At 41.4% G+C, this 16479-nt stretch overlaps 1 protein-coding gene across 3 annotated transcripts in view; it reads right to left on the bottom strand.

Moving 5' to 3' along the window:
* The window catches only part of gulp1a (GULP PTB domain containing engulfment adaptor 1a), a 129009-nt gene that overhangs the window by 59597 nt on the left and 52933 nt on the right, over window positions 1–16479 (bottom strand). For all 3 annotated transcript variants that reach the window (XM_083642394.1, XM_083642393.1, XM_083642395.1), the window contains exon 2: window positions 14310–14395. The gene's annotated coding sequence lies outside the window, so the exon portion shown is untranslated. The remainder of the gene's footprint in view (window positions 1–14309; window positions 14396–16479) is intronic.

Below are 16479 nucleotides of genomic sequence, written 5' to 3'. Positions count from 1 at the left end.
AATCAACAAATTTGATGCGAATGCATAGGGCATCACATTATTTACATTTCAGGCTGTATGCATAAAAACAGACCTGCTTAACACTGTTTGAAATGTCTAGCTGCCTGGATGCACCAGGGAGGCAACAATAACATTCTGACACTGAAAATGGCTAAGTTCAGCCAAACCCACAATATTAAAATAAAAATGTAAACCCAATAGTTAACAGTACAGCCGAGTGTGACCTCTGTAACAGCACAAACACTTAAAATGAAAGATTCCCAGAGCCACGTCTGTGCTTCTGCCAGATAGTGGTTAGTGACTGTTTATGTTACCAGAACAAAAATGACTGAGTAGCCTGACCATAGTTCTGTTGAGTTGTGTTCAGTTAATTGCTAACCTGGCTTAGAGGATAATTGAGTGCTGTCATCCCATCTCACATCAAACTTTTCCTGTGCTTTTCTTTAACATCATCAGATTTAGTTAGTAGTCAAGTAAGTCTCTTGCAGGAGATGAAAAATCCATAGAATCTGTGGCATTTCCAGGCAATAAATTATTGAATAACAATCATTCATTCTACACATATCATGAGACAGTTTCGAGCATGGGTTAAAAACATGGATGAACACAACTAGAATCGTTAACAAATTTTAATCATGTTTACTTATTTTTTCCTCCTTATAAACAGAGGGCATGTGGATGACTTTCTTTTTTCCCATGTTCGTCAAAGACATGAGAACTCAATAAAACTTTACTTTTTCAGAGGTTCTGGTCATGACAGACCTCAGTCTCCTGCCGAGGGAGAGTACCTCAAAGAGTTTGTGGCCGGAGTGGGAGCGGTCGTCCATGATTTTCCGACACCCCTTCAGCGTCCTGGCGGTGTGCAGGTCCTGAAGGGATGGGCTGCATCCGATCACCTTTTCAGCATAGCGGAAGGTACGATGCAGTCTGCAGATGTCCTTGAGAGTAGCAGCAGCGTACCAGATGGTGATGGAGGAGGTGAGGATGGATTAAACGGTGGAGGTGTAGAAGAGCACCGTCGTTGCTTTTGGCACTTGGAATTTCTTCACCTGCCGCAGGAAGTAGGGTGCCACGGTGTTGACATTTACCCACCGGGTAATAAACACGTGACAACACCGGTTTTACCGGTGACACCGTATAATAGAAATGCGCGGATGAGCTTTTATGTCATCCTAATCTGCGTGTATGCATAAAGCCATCCATCCATCCATCCACGCAAATTATTTTGTACCATTTATAGGTCCGCGCCGGCCGTGCACCCGACATTTCACACCACTGTATTGCCTTTTAAATCAATCAAATCAATCCCATTTGAGGTCCCGGCTGATGATGCAGCCCAGGAAGCGGAAGGACTCCACAGTGTTGACTGGGGAGTGACCCAGGGTGATGGGCGAGGGTGGGGCTGCATTCCTCCTGTAGTCCACAACCATCTCCACTGTCTTTTGAGTGTTGAGCTCCAGGTTGTTTTGACTGCAGCAAGTCACCAGATGGTCGATGTCCCTCCTGTACACAAACTCTCCATCTCTCCATCAGAGATGAGCCCTATAGGGTGGTGTCATCAGTGAATTTCAGGAGCCTGATGAACTGGTGACTGGAGGTGCAGCTGTTGGTGTACAGGGAGAAGAAGTATGGAGAGTGGACGCCACCCTGGGCAGCTCCGGTGCTGATGGTGCAGTTGACATTTTAAACTGTTTGATGCATTGTTTGTAATCGGACTAAGAAAATAATTAACTTAATTGAAAAAAAGAAAACATAGTGGACAGATTAATCACAAGTACAAGTACAAGTACAGTACTTTACTTTTATTGGCATTTAGCAGACGCTTTTATCCAAAGCGACGTACAGAGATTATGTACAGCATAGCAATAAAAACAGATAGAAAAACAGTACAAACCAGCAACAAACAGACAGCATAGACAGCAATAATAATATGAATAGACAGCAATAATAAATTAATTCAATGATTCATGCTATAATCAGGTGAAAACTAATTGTCAAGTGAAAACTAATTGTCAAGTCCAATATTCCAATGTTTAAAAACAATGAAAAGGTGGTGCATGAGGAAAGTCAGTCAGGGGGGAATCAGATGGGATATAAAAAGATGTGTTTTTAGTTTTTTACGAAAAGAGGGTAGAGTTTCTGTGGTTCTGATTGCGGGGGGGAGTTCGTTCCACCATTTTGGTGCGAGGTGTGTGAACAGTCGTGAGGTGCAGCGATATGGTCCATCAAGCGGCGGAGGGGCGAGACGGCCTGCACTGGTGGAGGGGCGGAGGGAACGGTGGGGGGTTTGGAATTTGATCATGGATTGTAGATATGGAGGAGCTGTAGAGTGAACTGCCTTGAAGGTCAGTACTAAAGTAAAGTGTATTATGTACATTAATATACATATATGTATAAAAGTTATTGTATGTGTAATGAAAGATAGTGTTGTATATGGTGTATGTTGTAATATACATTATGTATATAATGTATAATATATGGTGTGCATGATGTATATTGTAATATACATTATGTATAGAATTGTTGTGTACATTCATTGTATAAATTATTATATGCATTGGTTCAACACAAGTTAATATCAAAGCATTGGGTTATTGGGGTAATATTGGAATGTATTATTAGGAATAAGTATTGATAGAGATATGTGGGGGGATTTATGATATTGTGTGTGTATGGGTAAGTTTGTATACGTATGTGTATATATATACATATATATGTATGTATGTATGTGTATAGATCTATACATGAGCGTGTGTGGAGGAGCGTGGGAGTTGGGATATGCATATATAGGGATGTATGAATTTGTTTATGAATGATTTGGGGGCAGGACTCGATAAGCCTAGGCTTCTTCCGGCCCCTTTTCAAACAGTTCGCCTTTTTTTTATGTTTGAGTTTACATATTTTCCTTTTGCTGAAGTCTATTGGACTGTTATGTTTACTGGTTTTTTCACTTTATGTATTGTTTTAACTGTTTGCAATAAATCGTTTCAATCAATCAATCAATCAACTGGTGGTCATCTGCAACTTGCGTACCAAAATAGAATTATGTGGTACAACATGAGATATATGTTTTGTTGCTTACATCTGTACTACTACAAAGTCATGGACCTGAGATACAACAATCTAGATTTTCCTTAGACTAAACTTTACCACAGCCATGGGAAGTATATTTCAGCAGTGGCCACATTTCATTTAGCACTCATTATACGAATTTCCTGCAGGACAAAAAGAAAACATGTTTTTGCAGTCACAGAAAACCTCAAATATAGTGCTTTTCAAGGGATTGTGACCACCAGGAAAACATTGGGGGCTTTTGAATTCTCATCTTTTTCCCTCCAAGGTCCCCCACCCACCCGTCTTCCACCCACGACATGCACGCGCTCGCTCTCTCTCTCTCTCTCTCTCTCTCTCTCTCTCTCTCTCTCTCTCTCTCTCTCTCTCTCTCTCTCTCTCTCTCTCTCTCTCTCTCTCTCAGGGACCTTGAAATTCAAATCATCAACAGCAGCAAGTTCACTTCATGGGAAACAGTAGAAAGCAAGAAGTTCAGGAGCTGGACCCAAATCCCATCCATTAGTGTAATAAACACCCCAAACGGCCTGCATTTATATAGCGCTTTTATCCAAAGCGCTACATTCACCCATTCATACACTGATGGCGGCAGGCTACCACGCCGCGCTGGCACACCATCGGGAGCAATTTGGGGTTCAGTATCGATTAATGGACGACCTGCTCTACTTCCTGAGCTACAGCCGCCCCGTACGGTTCATGTCTTTGGATTGAGAGTTCCTAGTGAAATGTATGTACTGAGGAGATGTAATAATGACTGACATAGCACAAAGCAAATAATTACAACAATTCTCCAAGGTAAACTCCAAGAAGAACACTTCTTCCCCCAAGAATGATGCAGGCAGCCCTCAGGCAAATTCTCCAAGTTTAATCAAAATCAGACTGGTAGTGTTGCAGTTATGGCTTTTCAAAGATTGGCATTTTGACCTTTAATTATAGCGTCCCCTTTGGGCCAATTAGTGTAATTTTTAAAAGGGAAGAACACGGTACATAGAAATCAGACAAGTAGTGCCAAAAGTCAAGCGGGAGTGAATACTTTTTCGAGCAGCTGCATACGAAACTATTCTTCTCACTTAAGTGGTGCATCAATCATTGCTCTGTTTGGGATGCTAAACTCAGAAGGATTATCTGTCATCCAAATGAGCTACATTCAAGATGAACACAACGCAACGCAATCAATGTGTCACAACCTCAGCGCACTTTAAGAGACAAACACTTCAACGGATTATATTCATGACATCTGTCATTCATCTGTCTCTCAGATAACATCATTCACTCCTCTCTCGCCCCATGAGCCATAGCCAAGTGTATTCCACGCAGCAAATAAAGGTACGTTTTTGTCAACGCTACTTTAAATGTGGAACTGATGAAAAGTGTCGCTACACTCCACACAGCCCCAACTCAAGAAGAAGAAAATACCCCAATGTGTTGTTCAAAGTTGCAGTGTTTGGTGTTGATGATGAATATGATAATGTCAGTGGGGTTTGAGATGACTGCAGTGGATCACATTCAGCATGTCCACGCAGCAAATAAAGGTACGTTTTTGTCTGATGCTTTCAGAAATGTAATATGATCTATTGCTTATTTAGAAGCAGTACTCCACTGACACACACCTACAAATAATAAAGGCCATTTATTCAGCTGGTAAATAATAAGACAGAAGAAAGTGGAATGTCAAAGCTGGTAAAATCTTCCCACTATGTAAAATAAAATGCTATTGTCCATTTCATAGCAAAATTGAAGGATATCCGCACCCTGAATGTTAAGCCCAGATCTTCGGCAAGTGATACGACTTTATCCGGCGTTTATCCTGCGGCTCAGACGTGTGTTCGCTTTAACCGTTTTACTTTATCGTCCATTTCATGTGATGCTGTGAGAGAAGTAAGTTAAGAAAACATTTTGATAGCTATTCTGTGGCAAAAATGACGCAATGAGATCCTATCTTACAACGAAAAAAAGTCATAGTAAAGTATGTGCTAGTGAAAAATACTGCTGCTGTTCCACAGGAGATGGCATACAGTCTGCTACATGTGACCCAGAGCGTACACTCTGAAAGTCATCCATGGTCTGTCTGCACTGTGAAAGTCATTGAAACACATGAATCGTAGCGCTTCATTACTGGATTGTTGTATCCATTACCTGGGTAATGCCGTTTTTGATGAGGACTGAGAACCTGCCCCTTTCTAACAAAAATGTGCACATCTGACAGAGCACATTTACTGTAAAGCCCACATTCTGCCGTTGATTTTCTTTTTCTTTTCTTTCTTTCTTTGGGGGGGGGGCGCAATGTTCCTGCTAATGTCATTGCCGTTATTAGGGAGGTATTACAACAGTCTGTACTAGGGGTGTCACGATACACTCAGTTCACGATACGATACGTATCACGATACTGGGTTCACGATAACGATACGATACGATACGATTTTAACAATATTTTTTTTAACTTGAATAATGACAATATATGACTGGAAAAGTAGTATTTTATTTGAAATGCACAAATACAAAACATGCTGTTGTGGGAAATTGTTATTACAATAACAACTAGAAAAACCATGAGATTGGAGATAAGGCTTATCTTGAAATAGAATGAGTTACACCGTCACTTAGATTTACTTTGAACTAAAAGGTTTCTCAGCAGTATAAATTCTCATTATGCATCTTCAGTTTTTCTTCAAACTCAAACAACAAGACTTTTCTTAGTCTATTTTTTATGCATCTTCAGTTTTTCCTGTCAAGTAAACAGTTTTGCCAGAAACTCAATTGTGTCTCATGTGTCTCTTCAGAGACTTGTTCAACTGAACTACTTTCCACACATTGAACTTCAACAAACAAAGACGTTTCTTTGTCTATTTTTGGGGGGGGGGGGGGGGGGGGGATTTTTTTTTTTTTTTTTTTTTTTTTTCACGATATGAGATTTCATCTCAACGATACATATCGTGACGTTTTACTATCGCGAAATTTCGTGGGACGATATATTGTGACACCCCTAGTCTGTACACATGTGTAATATTCATATGCTGTAACTATTCACTAGTGGAATAAAGCTGATGTTTTGTTCTGGTGGGGGGTTTTTTTAGAAAAAAAATGGTCAGTGTTTTTTCCATTTCATGATATAATTTGCTTCTCGTGGATGGACACTTACTTGGGACTTGGGGAGCGGTAAACAACATTTGGAGAAAACCTAATTGCAATTAGCAGTAGATCAGCAGTGAACCCTAGAGTGAAGGTACACAGAGGCAGAGGACATTTTCATTTTCACGCTGTCAGAATATTTATATATACGCCCCCTTGCCCCATGCGTGTGATTCACTTGGGGAGTAAAGCTTTCTGTATTGAAACTGTATTACTTGAGATATGCTGATAGCATTCCACAGTGAAAAAAGAAAGTGTTGTGTTACCCGCAGATAGCAGACAGCAATAGGTGGCACAATGTAAAAAAAATATTGCCTGAAAGGATTCTAGCAAGCTCCCTGAAATTCACAGATGTCTTCACGTATGTGAAGCTGGTGTTGGGATTTAAACATTTCAAAGATAGCAGCACTAACAGTATAGTGTTGTAGCCTCTCACCAAATCCTCTCATCTATTTCTCCACAGATATAGAGTATGTCCAACATACCTCAAGTATCCAGTATCAAAGTGGCCACCGTCATCAGATGGGAGAGCTCAGGAGTGGTAAAAAATAACATCTTCTGAACGGTATATAAGAGACATTTCCTCCACCGCTTCTGGCTCACACAAAGAGTTTCACCCCTGGGGAGGATGTCTGTGTAAGTATTGATGCTGGACTTTCACTTGTTGTCAGATACTTCTTCATGTGTCGTGCCAGTTATTAGAAGCAGGCATTGCACTGTGCAGACGTTTCTTCCTGTGTGAAGTCTACATTATGGTGCTGGCTGGGTCTGATGTTTACATTACAAAAGAGGAATCTCTCCATTATGTTCCTTTTCCCTCATCAGTTGAGGTCCGTTGTGAAAATTATGAAGCCACGGCATGAAGAACACGATTAAACAATAACAATAACAAAATCTCTCATAAATTAGAAGATATTCAACAATCTTTCAAGGTCTATTATAAGGAACTATACACTCAACCTGACAGAGCTGCTGCCCCAGTAGTTGACCAGTTTTTGAAATCTCTGGATCTCCCCTCGATAGGAGAAGCCCAAAATAGGGCACTAACTGCTGACATAACTGTTACTGAGCTAGATAGAGCAATAGCCCGGCTGAAGGCGGGGAAATCGCCCGGAGCTGACGGTTACGTTGGTGAATGGTATAAAGCTTTTAGGCCTGAACTGACGTCGATGCTTCTCAATTGCTTCAACTATACTCTTAAAAAAGGACAGATGCCCCAGTCATGGAACGAAGCAGTTATAACTATAATCCACAAAGAGGGTAAAGAAAAAGTAGAGTGTAGCTCTTACCGACCAATATCTGTTTTAAATACAGATTATAAGCTGTATGCATCAATAATTACCAAACGAATAGACCTTATAGTTCCAGAGCTGATAGACGAAGACCAGACGGGGTTTGTCCGAGATAGGCAAACCCAGGACAACATTAGGCGAACACTCCATGTGATTGACCACGTGTCTAAGGAAGGAATCAGTGCAACGTTAATTAGCTTGGACGCCGAGAAGGCGTTTGATTCGGTGGGGTGGGGCTACTTATATCAGGTGCTGGAGCGATTTGACTTTGACGAGAGATTTGTACAGTGCATTAAGTCAATATATTCAGCACCTACAGCTAGAATACGAATTAATGGACAGTTGTCCCGTCCCATTACACTAGAGAGAGGTTGCCGTCAAGGTTGTCCTCTTAGCCCCGCCCTCTTTGCGTTTTTTATAGAACCTTTGGCACAGGCAGTGAGGGAGGATCCAGAGATCAAAGGGATTGTGATTGGAGGTGTGGAGTATAAAATAAGCTTGTTTGCAGATGATGTTTTGTTGACCCTGGGAGAACCGGGGAGGAGTATACCTAAACTGATGTCCCTCTTGACACTGTTTGGCTTATACTCAGGTTATAAACTGAACACGCATAAGTCCCAATTATTTTCCTATAAATTTACACCAGCAGCTGTGTTACGGAGCAGATTTGATGTCAAATGGGAATCTACTACTATAAAATATCTGGGTGTATGGATCCCCAAAGATATTACCAGAATATACGAAAATAACTATGGTCCTGTCATTAAGGCTATAAAGGCGGACCTTGACAGATGGTCAGTTCTGCCATTAGACTTGTCGAACCGAATTGAAACGATAAAAATGAATATACTTCCTCGGTTGTTGTATCTATTTCAGTCACTCCCCGTAGTAGTACCCCCTAAAGATTTTAATGAATGGAATAGGATGATCTCAAGATTTGTATGGGACAGTAAAAGACCACGCATCAAATATAGTATATTACAATTATCGAAAGATAAAGGGGGACTCTCTTTGCCGTGTCTTGAGGACTACTATATCGCTGCCCAGCTGAGGCCACTGGTTTGCTGGTGCAATTCAAATTATTCAGCCAAGTGGAAAGACCTGGAATTAAAACAATTTAACATCCCTGCACAATCTATACTAGGCAACTGTAAACTTCAGGCTGCCTGTCTAGACAAAGCAAACCAGTGGACTAGAGTGGCCCTTAAGGTATGGCATAGAACCTGTAGAAGGTTACACCTGGAAAAGTATACAAGAATACTTAGATGGGTGGCATACGACCTAGACTTCAAACCTTTGAGATTAGATAAACAATTTAAGCAATGGGCAGAGAATGGGGTAACAGCATACTGCACCATAATTAAGGCCGGTACTCTGGTTTCCTTTGAACACCTAGCAAATGCCTACAATCTTGAGAAAAAAGATTTTTTTAGATATCTCCAGGTTAGAGACTACTATAACAAAGAAATTAAACAAGAAACTAACGAATTAAATTTGATTAATATATTTACCGATGCATATAGATTTAATAATAACAAACATCTTATTTCACAAATCTATAAAAAACTGCAAAATGCTAATAACATCTCTACAGTTAAGGTCAAACAGAGGTGGGAAATGGAGTCAGGCCTGGAGATATCTACTGAGGACTGGGATGGCATTTGGGAGGATCAGGCCAGGACTACTAGTTCAGGAACCTGGCGGGAATTTTCCTGGAAGAATATAATTCGTTACTTTGTGACTCCTAAATTGAAATTCAAACGGGGGGGCTCTCTGGGACAAGATGTATGTTGGAGGATGTGTGGTAAATCCATGGCGGACCATTATCACATATTCTGGGGATGTCCTGTGATCCAAAGCTTCTGGGAAGAGATTACCAGAGAACTGGGGATTATCCTTGGGACTGAGTTAGAATGCTTGTTTCTTTCATTATATCTTGGTAGAATTCCGGAGGGCATTCAGGCACAGGACGAATACATGTTCAAAATACTTCTGCTTGCAGCCAAGAAAGCTATCACTCGAAAATGGCTTCAACCGACCCGGCCATCAATAGATGACTGGATCTCGGTAGTCGACGAGATCCATTGTATGGAGAGACTGACATTTTCTTTGCGACTGAGACATGAACAGTATATAACAAAATGGACAAAATGGATTGTATATACAATGGAAAGTGACCCCTTGTCTGAGTAACAAGTAACTCCTACTGAGTGCAATCGTCGTCCAAAATAACCCGCTGTACACCATCTTATGTTTTGTCTGTCAATTTTTTTGTCCTTGTCTTTCTTCATTTTCAACTTGAAAACTCCAATAAAAAGAAAGTTTCAAAAAAAAAAAGAACACGATTAAAGAACTGCAACACCAACACTATCTGCATGGATGGGACTATGGCAGTTTATATTCTACATTAGGGAATACAGTACTGACAAAGGTCTGATAGCATAGAGTAGACCATATTCACAGGGCGGCCATCTTGGGATGACCTCACCAGCTGGTTGGGAATGCCAGAGAGGCTCTCATCTAAATCCATTGATAACCATGTCCAAACATGGAGCAGTAGACCAAAAGTTTGAGTTCTGTCACACCAATTTAATTTGATCACATCGATAAATGGGCAGATGAATGTGTACAGGATTCAAAAAAAGGGCTACAGCAACTGGATCGAGTCTTATATCCACGATATTCAAGGAAGCGCAGCCGATGGTCTAAATTGTAAACTGCAGTACACCCTCGCACCACTGAGCACCGAACCGATACATCTGGCGCTGTGGAGCAGTTGAACCCGAAATGACACAGTCGAAGAAGGCTGTGTTTGAGCTTAAACGTATACTGGCATGTGAATAAGGGCACGGTATTGGAAACGCAATATTTGGGAATACCATGGCACCGAAATCTTGCATAACAATATTGTTGTTATTGTGCGTATTTATAGTTACAGTCAATGCTCGAGCTTTGTAAAAATGGCACTTTAAGTTATAATAGTTTTTGACTCTTCAAAAGCAACGATGTAGATTCCAACTATGAGGTCAGTTTATCAAAAATTACGCCTGTATGGAAATCTGATTTTCATTGAGATTGAGGAACCGGGGGCCAGCCGGGCATCTCAGCTGCTACTCGAGACAGAATTGTTTACCTCGACAAATCCAGGGAACTATCTAAGAGTTGTAAGAATAACACGTCTCAGGCTGGGTTTTCCACTGCAAAAATAACTCAGACAGAGAAGTCTGGTTTTTCACTGGGTCATGTGAATTCCTGGGGAGAGGAAACAGCTGACCAAGCACAGCTTATGTGGAGGCACATGACAGCTCCTCTGAAATGTTTGGATAAAGATTATACAGATTTGTCAAGGGCCATCATCTGGATCCATGAGAAATGGATGCTTCCACGCATTGCAGGCAGCAACACGCAACCTCATTGGCCACTCTGTACATCAACAACAGCAACCTCATTGGCCACTCTGTACATCAACAACAGCAACCTCATTGGCCACTTTGTACAGTACATCAACAACAGCAAATCATTCACCTTGTGTTCTCTCTACAGAACAGCATTTCCACAAGGTGAGGTATTAAAGCAACTATAATAACTGCCACTGTATATTTCTCTAACTGGTAACTTTTGACCCATATGAAGAAACTCCAGACTCAATCAATGACAATTTACTGTCGGAACATAGGCCTCCTCCACTTGCTCAAGCATATAAAACAAAAAATGATTGCAAAGCATTCAGATCGCAGAACGGATACAAAACATAAAAAAACAAACATAAAAAGGGCTTATATTCATGATCCTATGCATTTTCATGCTCAAAATTCATATATTCTGAATGCAATTTATTGAAGAGCCTTACCAGCATTCAGAGGCCTTAAATGAACGTTCAAAGTATTCTCAATCTATTCGTCAAAGTGCCAACGCTACTTTAAATGTGGAACTGATGAAAAGTGTCGCTACACTCCACACAGCCCCAACTCAAGAAGAAGAAAATACCCCAATGTGTTGTTCAAAGTTGCAGTGTTTGGTGTTGATGATGAATATGATAATGTCAGTGGGGTTTGAGATGACTGCAGTGGATCACATTCAGCATGTCAGCCCCTTATGACGTGATTTAGTGCTTGCAACTGTGGAGAGACTAGTAGACTGAAGATCTGAATGCAAGCAATGGAAGAATGACGGGATATTTTCTTAGATTTTCCATAATGTTTTCATCAAATTTCTTCGATCCAAATAATCAAAATCACCCCTCACCCCCACCACCGAGAAGAAAGAAAGAAAGAAAGAAAGAAAGAAAGAAAGAAAGAAAGAAAGAAAGAAAGAAAGAAAGAAAGAAAGAAAGAAAGAAAGAAGACAGTAAACATTGTTCCAACAAGAGGTATCACTCTGTACTCGCTGATTTGGTGTTTAAAGTAAGGATATTTGAAGTTGAAAACAAGATCAACTCTAAAAACTTGGCAACTCTGTGTGTGGAATACGGTGTATGACGCATGATAGCAGGAACCCATTACATTTGCAATTGCCTCAGGTGGCAGACGTGTTTCATAGGGCAAAGGAATGCCACTTTAACTGGTGCGACACACTCATAAATCTCAAAGAGGGATTTCAATGGCCCATTTATGGCCCAAATCTACCTCAATAATTTACTTCTAATCTGCACCGCTGTTGCTGCATGATAAGACATTCCCCAGCTTCAACATAAAATCTGTCCAAAGTCATTTATATCGGGCCATATTTTACTGTCAGCAACTGTTTTAAATGTGTTTACTGTTTACTGGTTTTGATATCCTGGCCAGCTCCACTCGAGCGAAACAATTTATCAAAAGACTTTTCAGGCCATGTTTACTCTCAGCAATGAGAAGAAGACAAGGCACTTGAATATAAGGCAAAAGCTCCACAGCACTGGAGATGGGATTTATGTTGCATTCAAGTGGTGTCAGTTAAGTGCCACATGAACACCTTATTATGGCGGATGATCAAGTCTGAGAAATCGTGATAGATGCAGCAAGAAATAGGGGAATTGTGATGTAATCCCTCTTTCCAACATAGCTAACAGAGCGTGCGTGAATGTAAGAAATCGTTGAAAATGAACAGTACTTAAGTGTAAAGAATGTTAAATTCCTTGGTAACTATAGTGCTACATCATAACATTTCATTACTAGAGGGCACTCGGTAGAGGGCATACCTCAGCCACGGCGTGTTATGTGAATCCGTTTAGAACTTAGGCACCTTTTTGTGTTTGGCTACCGTCAATCTTGCCATGCCGCCTTTTGGCCAGTAGGCGTTAGAAAGTTCATCAGTTTGACGTTGGCCCATGACCAACCTTTCTGCAAAGTTTCGTGGTGTTACGTGAATCCGTGTGGACTGTGGAGGTTAAGCGCCTCTTAGTGATTGGCCACGGCCATTGCCACGCCCCCTTTTGGCTAGTGGGCGTGGAAAGTCACTTCTAAAGGCCCAATAGACTACTTGCACAACTCCACTACTTCCTGAAATGAGTAGGGCATCTTGGTTTCCTGTCCTAGGCCGTTTCTCAATAAGCGTTCTTGTGTGTTCTTGCGTTCTTGTGTCCCTGTGAAACGTCATCAGTGGCAGCCCAAGTACTGTTCCAATACAAAGTTCACATTTCGCCAAGAACGCTTAAAATTCCCGGATGTGTTCTCGACACGCCCACTTTACCGAGGATGCTCTGGTTGGTGACTTGTGTCAACTTGGCAAGGCAGATATCCCAGCATGCATTTCAGCATAAGCAGAGGCAGAACGCAGCAGAGAAGACCCCATAAGCTCCGGGAAGTTTTTTACAATTTAAAGTTTTATTTCATCACTAAATTAATTTCTGATGACGTTTGATGCCTACAAGCAGGGTAGTAGGTTTCAATAAGTGCCACTTACGAACATTTATGGCGAAAAATGGCAAAAAGTTCCAGAGCACAATTGGCTGCATCTACATCAGCTGAGCTTTTTATTTGTGTAGTACTGCAGGCAGCCTCTGCGCTGGTATTGCGCAATACCCTCAAGAACGCATCGTCTCAAACTGCCAACAGCGTCATGTGTGCTTGTGACCTAGCAAGTTCATTCTTCCAAGAACGACGAGCAAGAACGTTCTCCCCAAGAACACAAGAACAAGAATGCATTCTTGGTATTGAGAAACGGCCCTACACTATTGGATGAACTGATTAATGTCAGGTGTGCCTGACTGCTGCAGTCACAACAACAGTGATCAGGCACACCTGACATTAATCAGTTCATCCAATAGTGTAGGACAGGAAACCAAGATGCCCTACTCATTTCAGGAAGTAGTGGAGTTGTGCAAGTAGTCTATTATGCTCCATTTTCCTACGAAAATAAATGCATCCGTTTCAAATGGTGTCACCGTCACTGCCCACATACTTCCATGTGTCTTTCATGCTATCATGTTACGCAATACATCCACTAGTGGGCAGTAGAGAATCAAATGTGTGAGTGTGTGTGGTACCGCTCCGTTTCATCCATATCCGTAAGCTTTCAATGCTGGAAAGATGCACTCTAGAGGGCGCTACATATGCCATCATTGCCAATGGCAAAGCTTAAATAAACACGGTAAGAGGATTAGAAGGACCAAAGGGTCAAATGGACCTCAACACAAATAGAGAGTCCGAGCCGGGTACCACTGGAGAAGCATTGTGCATTACCGCTTTGTCCCCAAAACATCAAGAGCAGAGGAATTCTCTGAACAAACAATGAGCAGCATGTACACATTGCTTTGGGAGCTTCTGGGTGGAGATAGGAGGATGATCAATAGCTTCACAGAGAGCTTATAGAGTGTGTCAGACAGCAGATAAGGGGGCTTACTGATACTGCGGATCGTTGATGACCAGCTTTCTTTGTTGCGCCTCACTCATCTAATGGCTGATGGACTCTCATGAGTGCTGCGTCTGCTGTGGGCAGGAGAGAAAGAAAAAACACACTTTAGTCACAAGCTTTTAGGAATGGACAAGATACTCAGAAGCCTATTTTCAAAGTGCTGCAAAGTGCTGCACTGATCATTTGAATTAAACCTAAACCGTTATTTGTCTATCTGGCAAGATTAATTTGTTAATTACATTCAGTCTACCAACATTAACTTGTAGACTGAATGAAGTAATCAGAGGCAGAAGTGTTTCGATGTCAGTCAAGGCTTCGCCCAAAAAATAATGAAAGCCTTATTTTTTTTGTTTTGTACTTACTGTACACCGTGAAAATGAATCCAGAGTGAATTTTCTACTGAATTACAGTATACGTCCACGTGTCTGCCTGAAAATAAGGAGGAAACATGAGCCTGAACTTTCATGCTGGAGCCTTAACTATCATGGGACGTACCAATGGACCTTATTTGCTGCTAATAACATTCCTGAACACAAAACTTTGCATACAGTATCCAACGATACAAAGTACCAAATGTGGCTACCAGCCACGACAGCCGCGACAGTTGTCCCCTGTGTCAGAGACTGTTGCACAGTTGTAGGGAAGTTCAGAGAGGACTCCGAGCAGCCAAAGATGGCGAGTTCTGCCTCCGGCTGAAGGGTTATTTTTTGTAGGTCTTAAGAGTACCAGTCAAATATTTTGGCCCAGAATCCTGTCAGTGAAGGGCAGAACCAGAAGGGATGAGACAGAGTGCCCTCTGACACCTGACATCTGTCACAGTGGTGAGACAGAAGGGCAGATCCTGTGCAACTTATGTTTAGAATAGTGAAGTTGGTGAGCGACTTTAAATTGGATCAGCTGGTGTCTACTATTAACTGAGCACAGTTGTATCACAGAGTCCTATCCCATATAATGCCAGATAAGTCAATGCCAAGTTCCCCCTGCCACGCTTCTCTACTCCTCTCAGTAGAGGCCATGGTGCTGAAATGTTCTAAAAGGAGTATCATATTTCAGAATTGGGGAAATCCTTGCACAGTGTTTCTGTATTTTAGTCTCGTATAGGCCTACGGCTGAAATCTGATACCAGTACCACCAGCAAATCTCCAAAGCATACTCATACTCAGATGGCATAAATTCAAATTAGTAGCAAAAAAAGGTACACACTCATTTTAAGATTAAAGTGGGTTGTCTTCTCACTTGATGAATGAGGACCAAGGTTTTCCATGATGTGCCACCCTCTATCTACCATATAGTTGGTAGATGAAAGAGGCTTTTTTGCAGGGAATGACATTCAGTGAGCGATTTAAAGGGCAAAGAGTGTGCACACATATGGAAGGTCTTGCATTAATCTGAGCTGAGGGATCAGCAGTGGAGGCCGTCCATAGAGGCAGAGGAGGTTGCTCCTCCTCTTATTTTTGAGAAGCAAGAGGAAGATTTTATACATAATATATTTTTAATAAAATAAACATATGTTTATCTCTTTTTTGGAAAATTCCATTATTGAAATTCTGATTAAATACTTCAACAGTGCCACCTGTAGGTCAGGGAGGGAAAGGGCACTGTGTGTGTGTGTGTGTGTGTGTGTGTGTGTGTGTGTGTGTGTGTGTGTGTGTGTGTGGGGAAGGGCAGGGGGGAGTTTCAACTCAATGCTAGAATGAATCAGCCGAGGTACATGAGACATGATTGGTTAGGTTTAAAGGGATACGCAAACTTTTTTAGAGATTCGCTTATGTGCCATATTGCCGATAGTAAAAGTAGAATGTGGATGCCTTGTCTTCACTGTGCGTGCATTAGAAAGTGCGTTTCACCCCTCACTGCTACTTAGTTTAGCACTACAATGGAAGTATGGTACAGCTGCCTACCCACGTTCAGTCGCCCAACAAATACACATTCTAACAGTGCCAGAAACACTCACATTTACATGTTGTGATTCGTGTACCCACCACACGATGAAATAATAATCCAAAGTTACGGGAAACAGTCATTTTTGAAGTAAATCCACAGCGAGAACTAACAAAGAGGGTTCCCTCTGTAACCAAAGTTACTTCCTCGTTTAACTGCGCATGCGCCTGTTAAGGTCAAGATTTTAAACGTATCATGTGCTAGATGTGTTGGATGT

This window comes from Poromitra crassiceps (assembly GCF_964638095.1).
Source record: "Poromitra crassiceps genome assembly, chromosome: 8".
Lineage (NCBI taxonomy): Eukaryota > Metazoa > Chordata > Actinopteri > Beryciformes > Melamphaidae > Poromitra > Poromitra crassiceps.
This window is presented reverse-complemented; position numbering and strand designations above follow the sequence as displayed.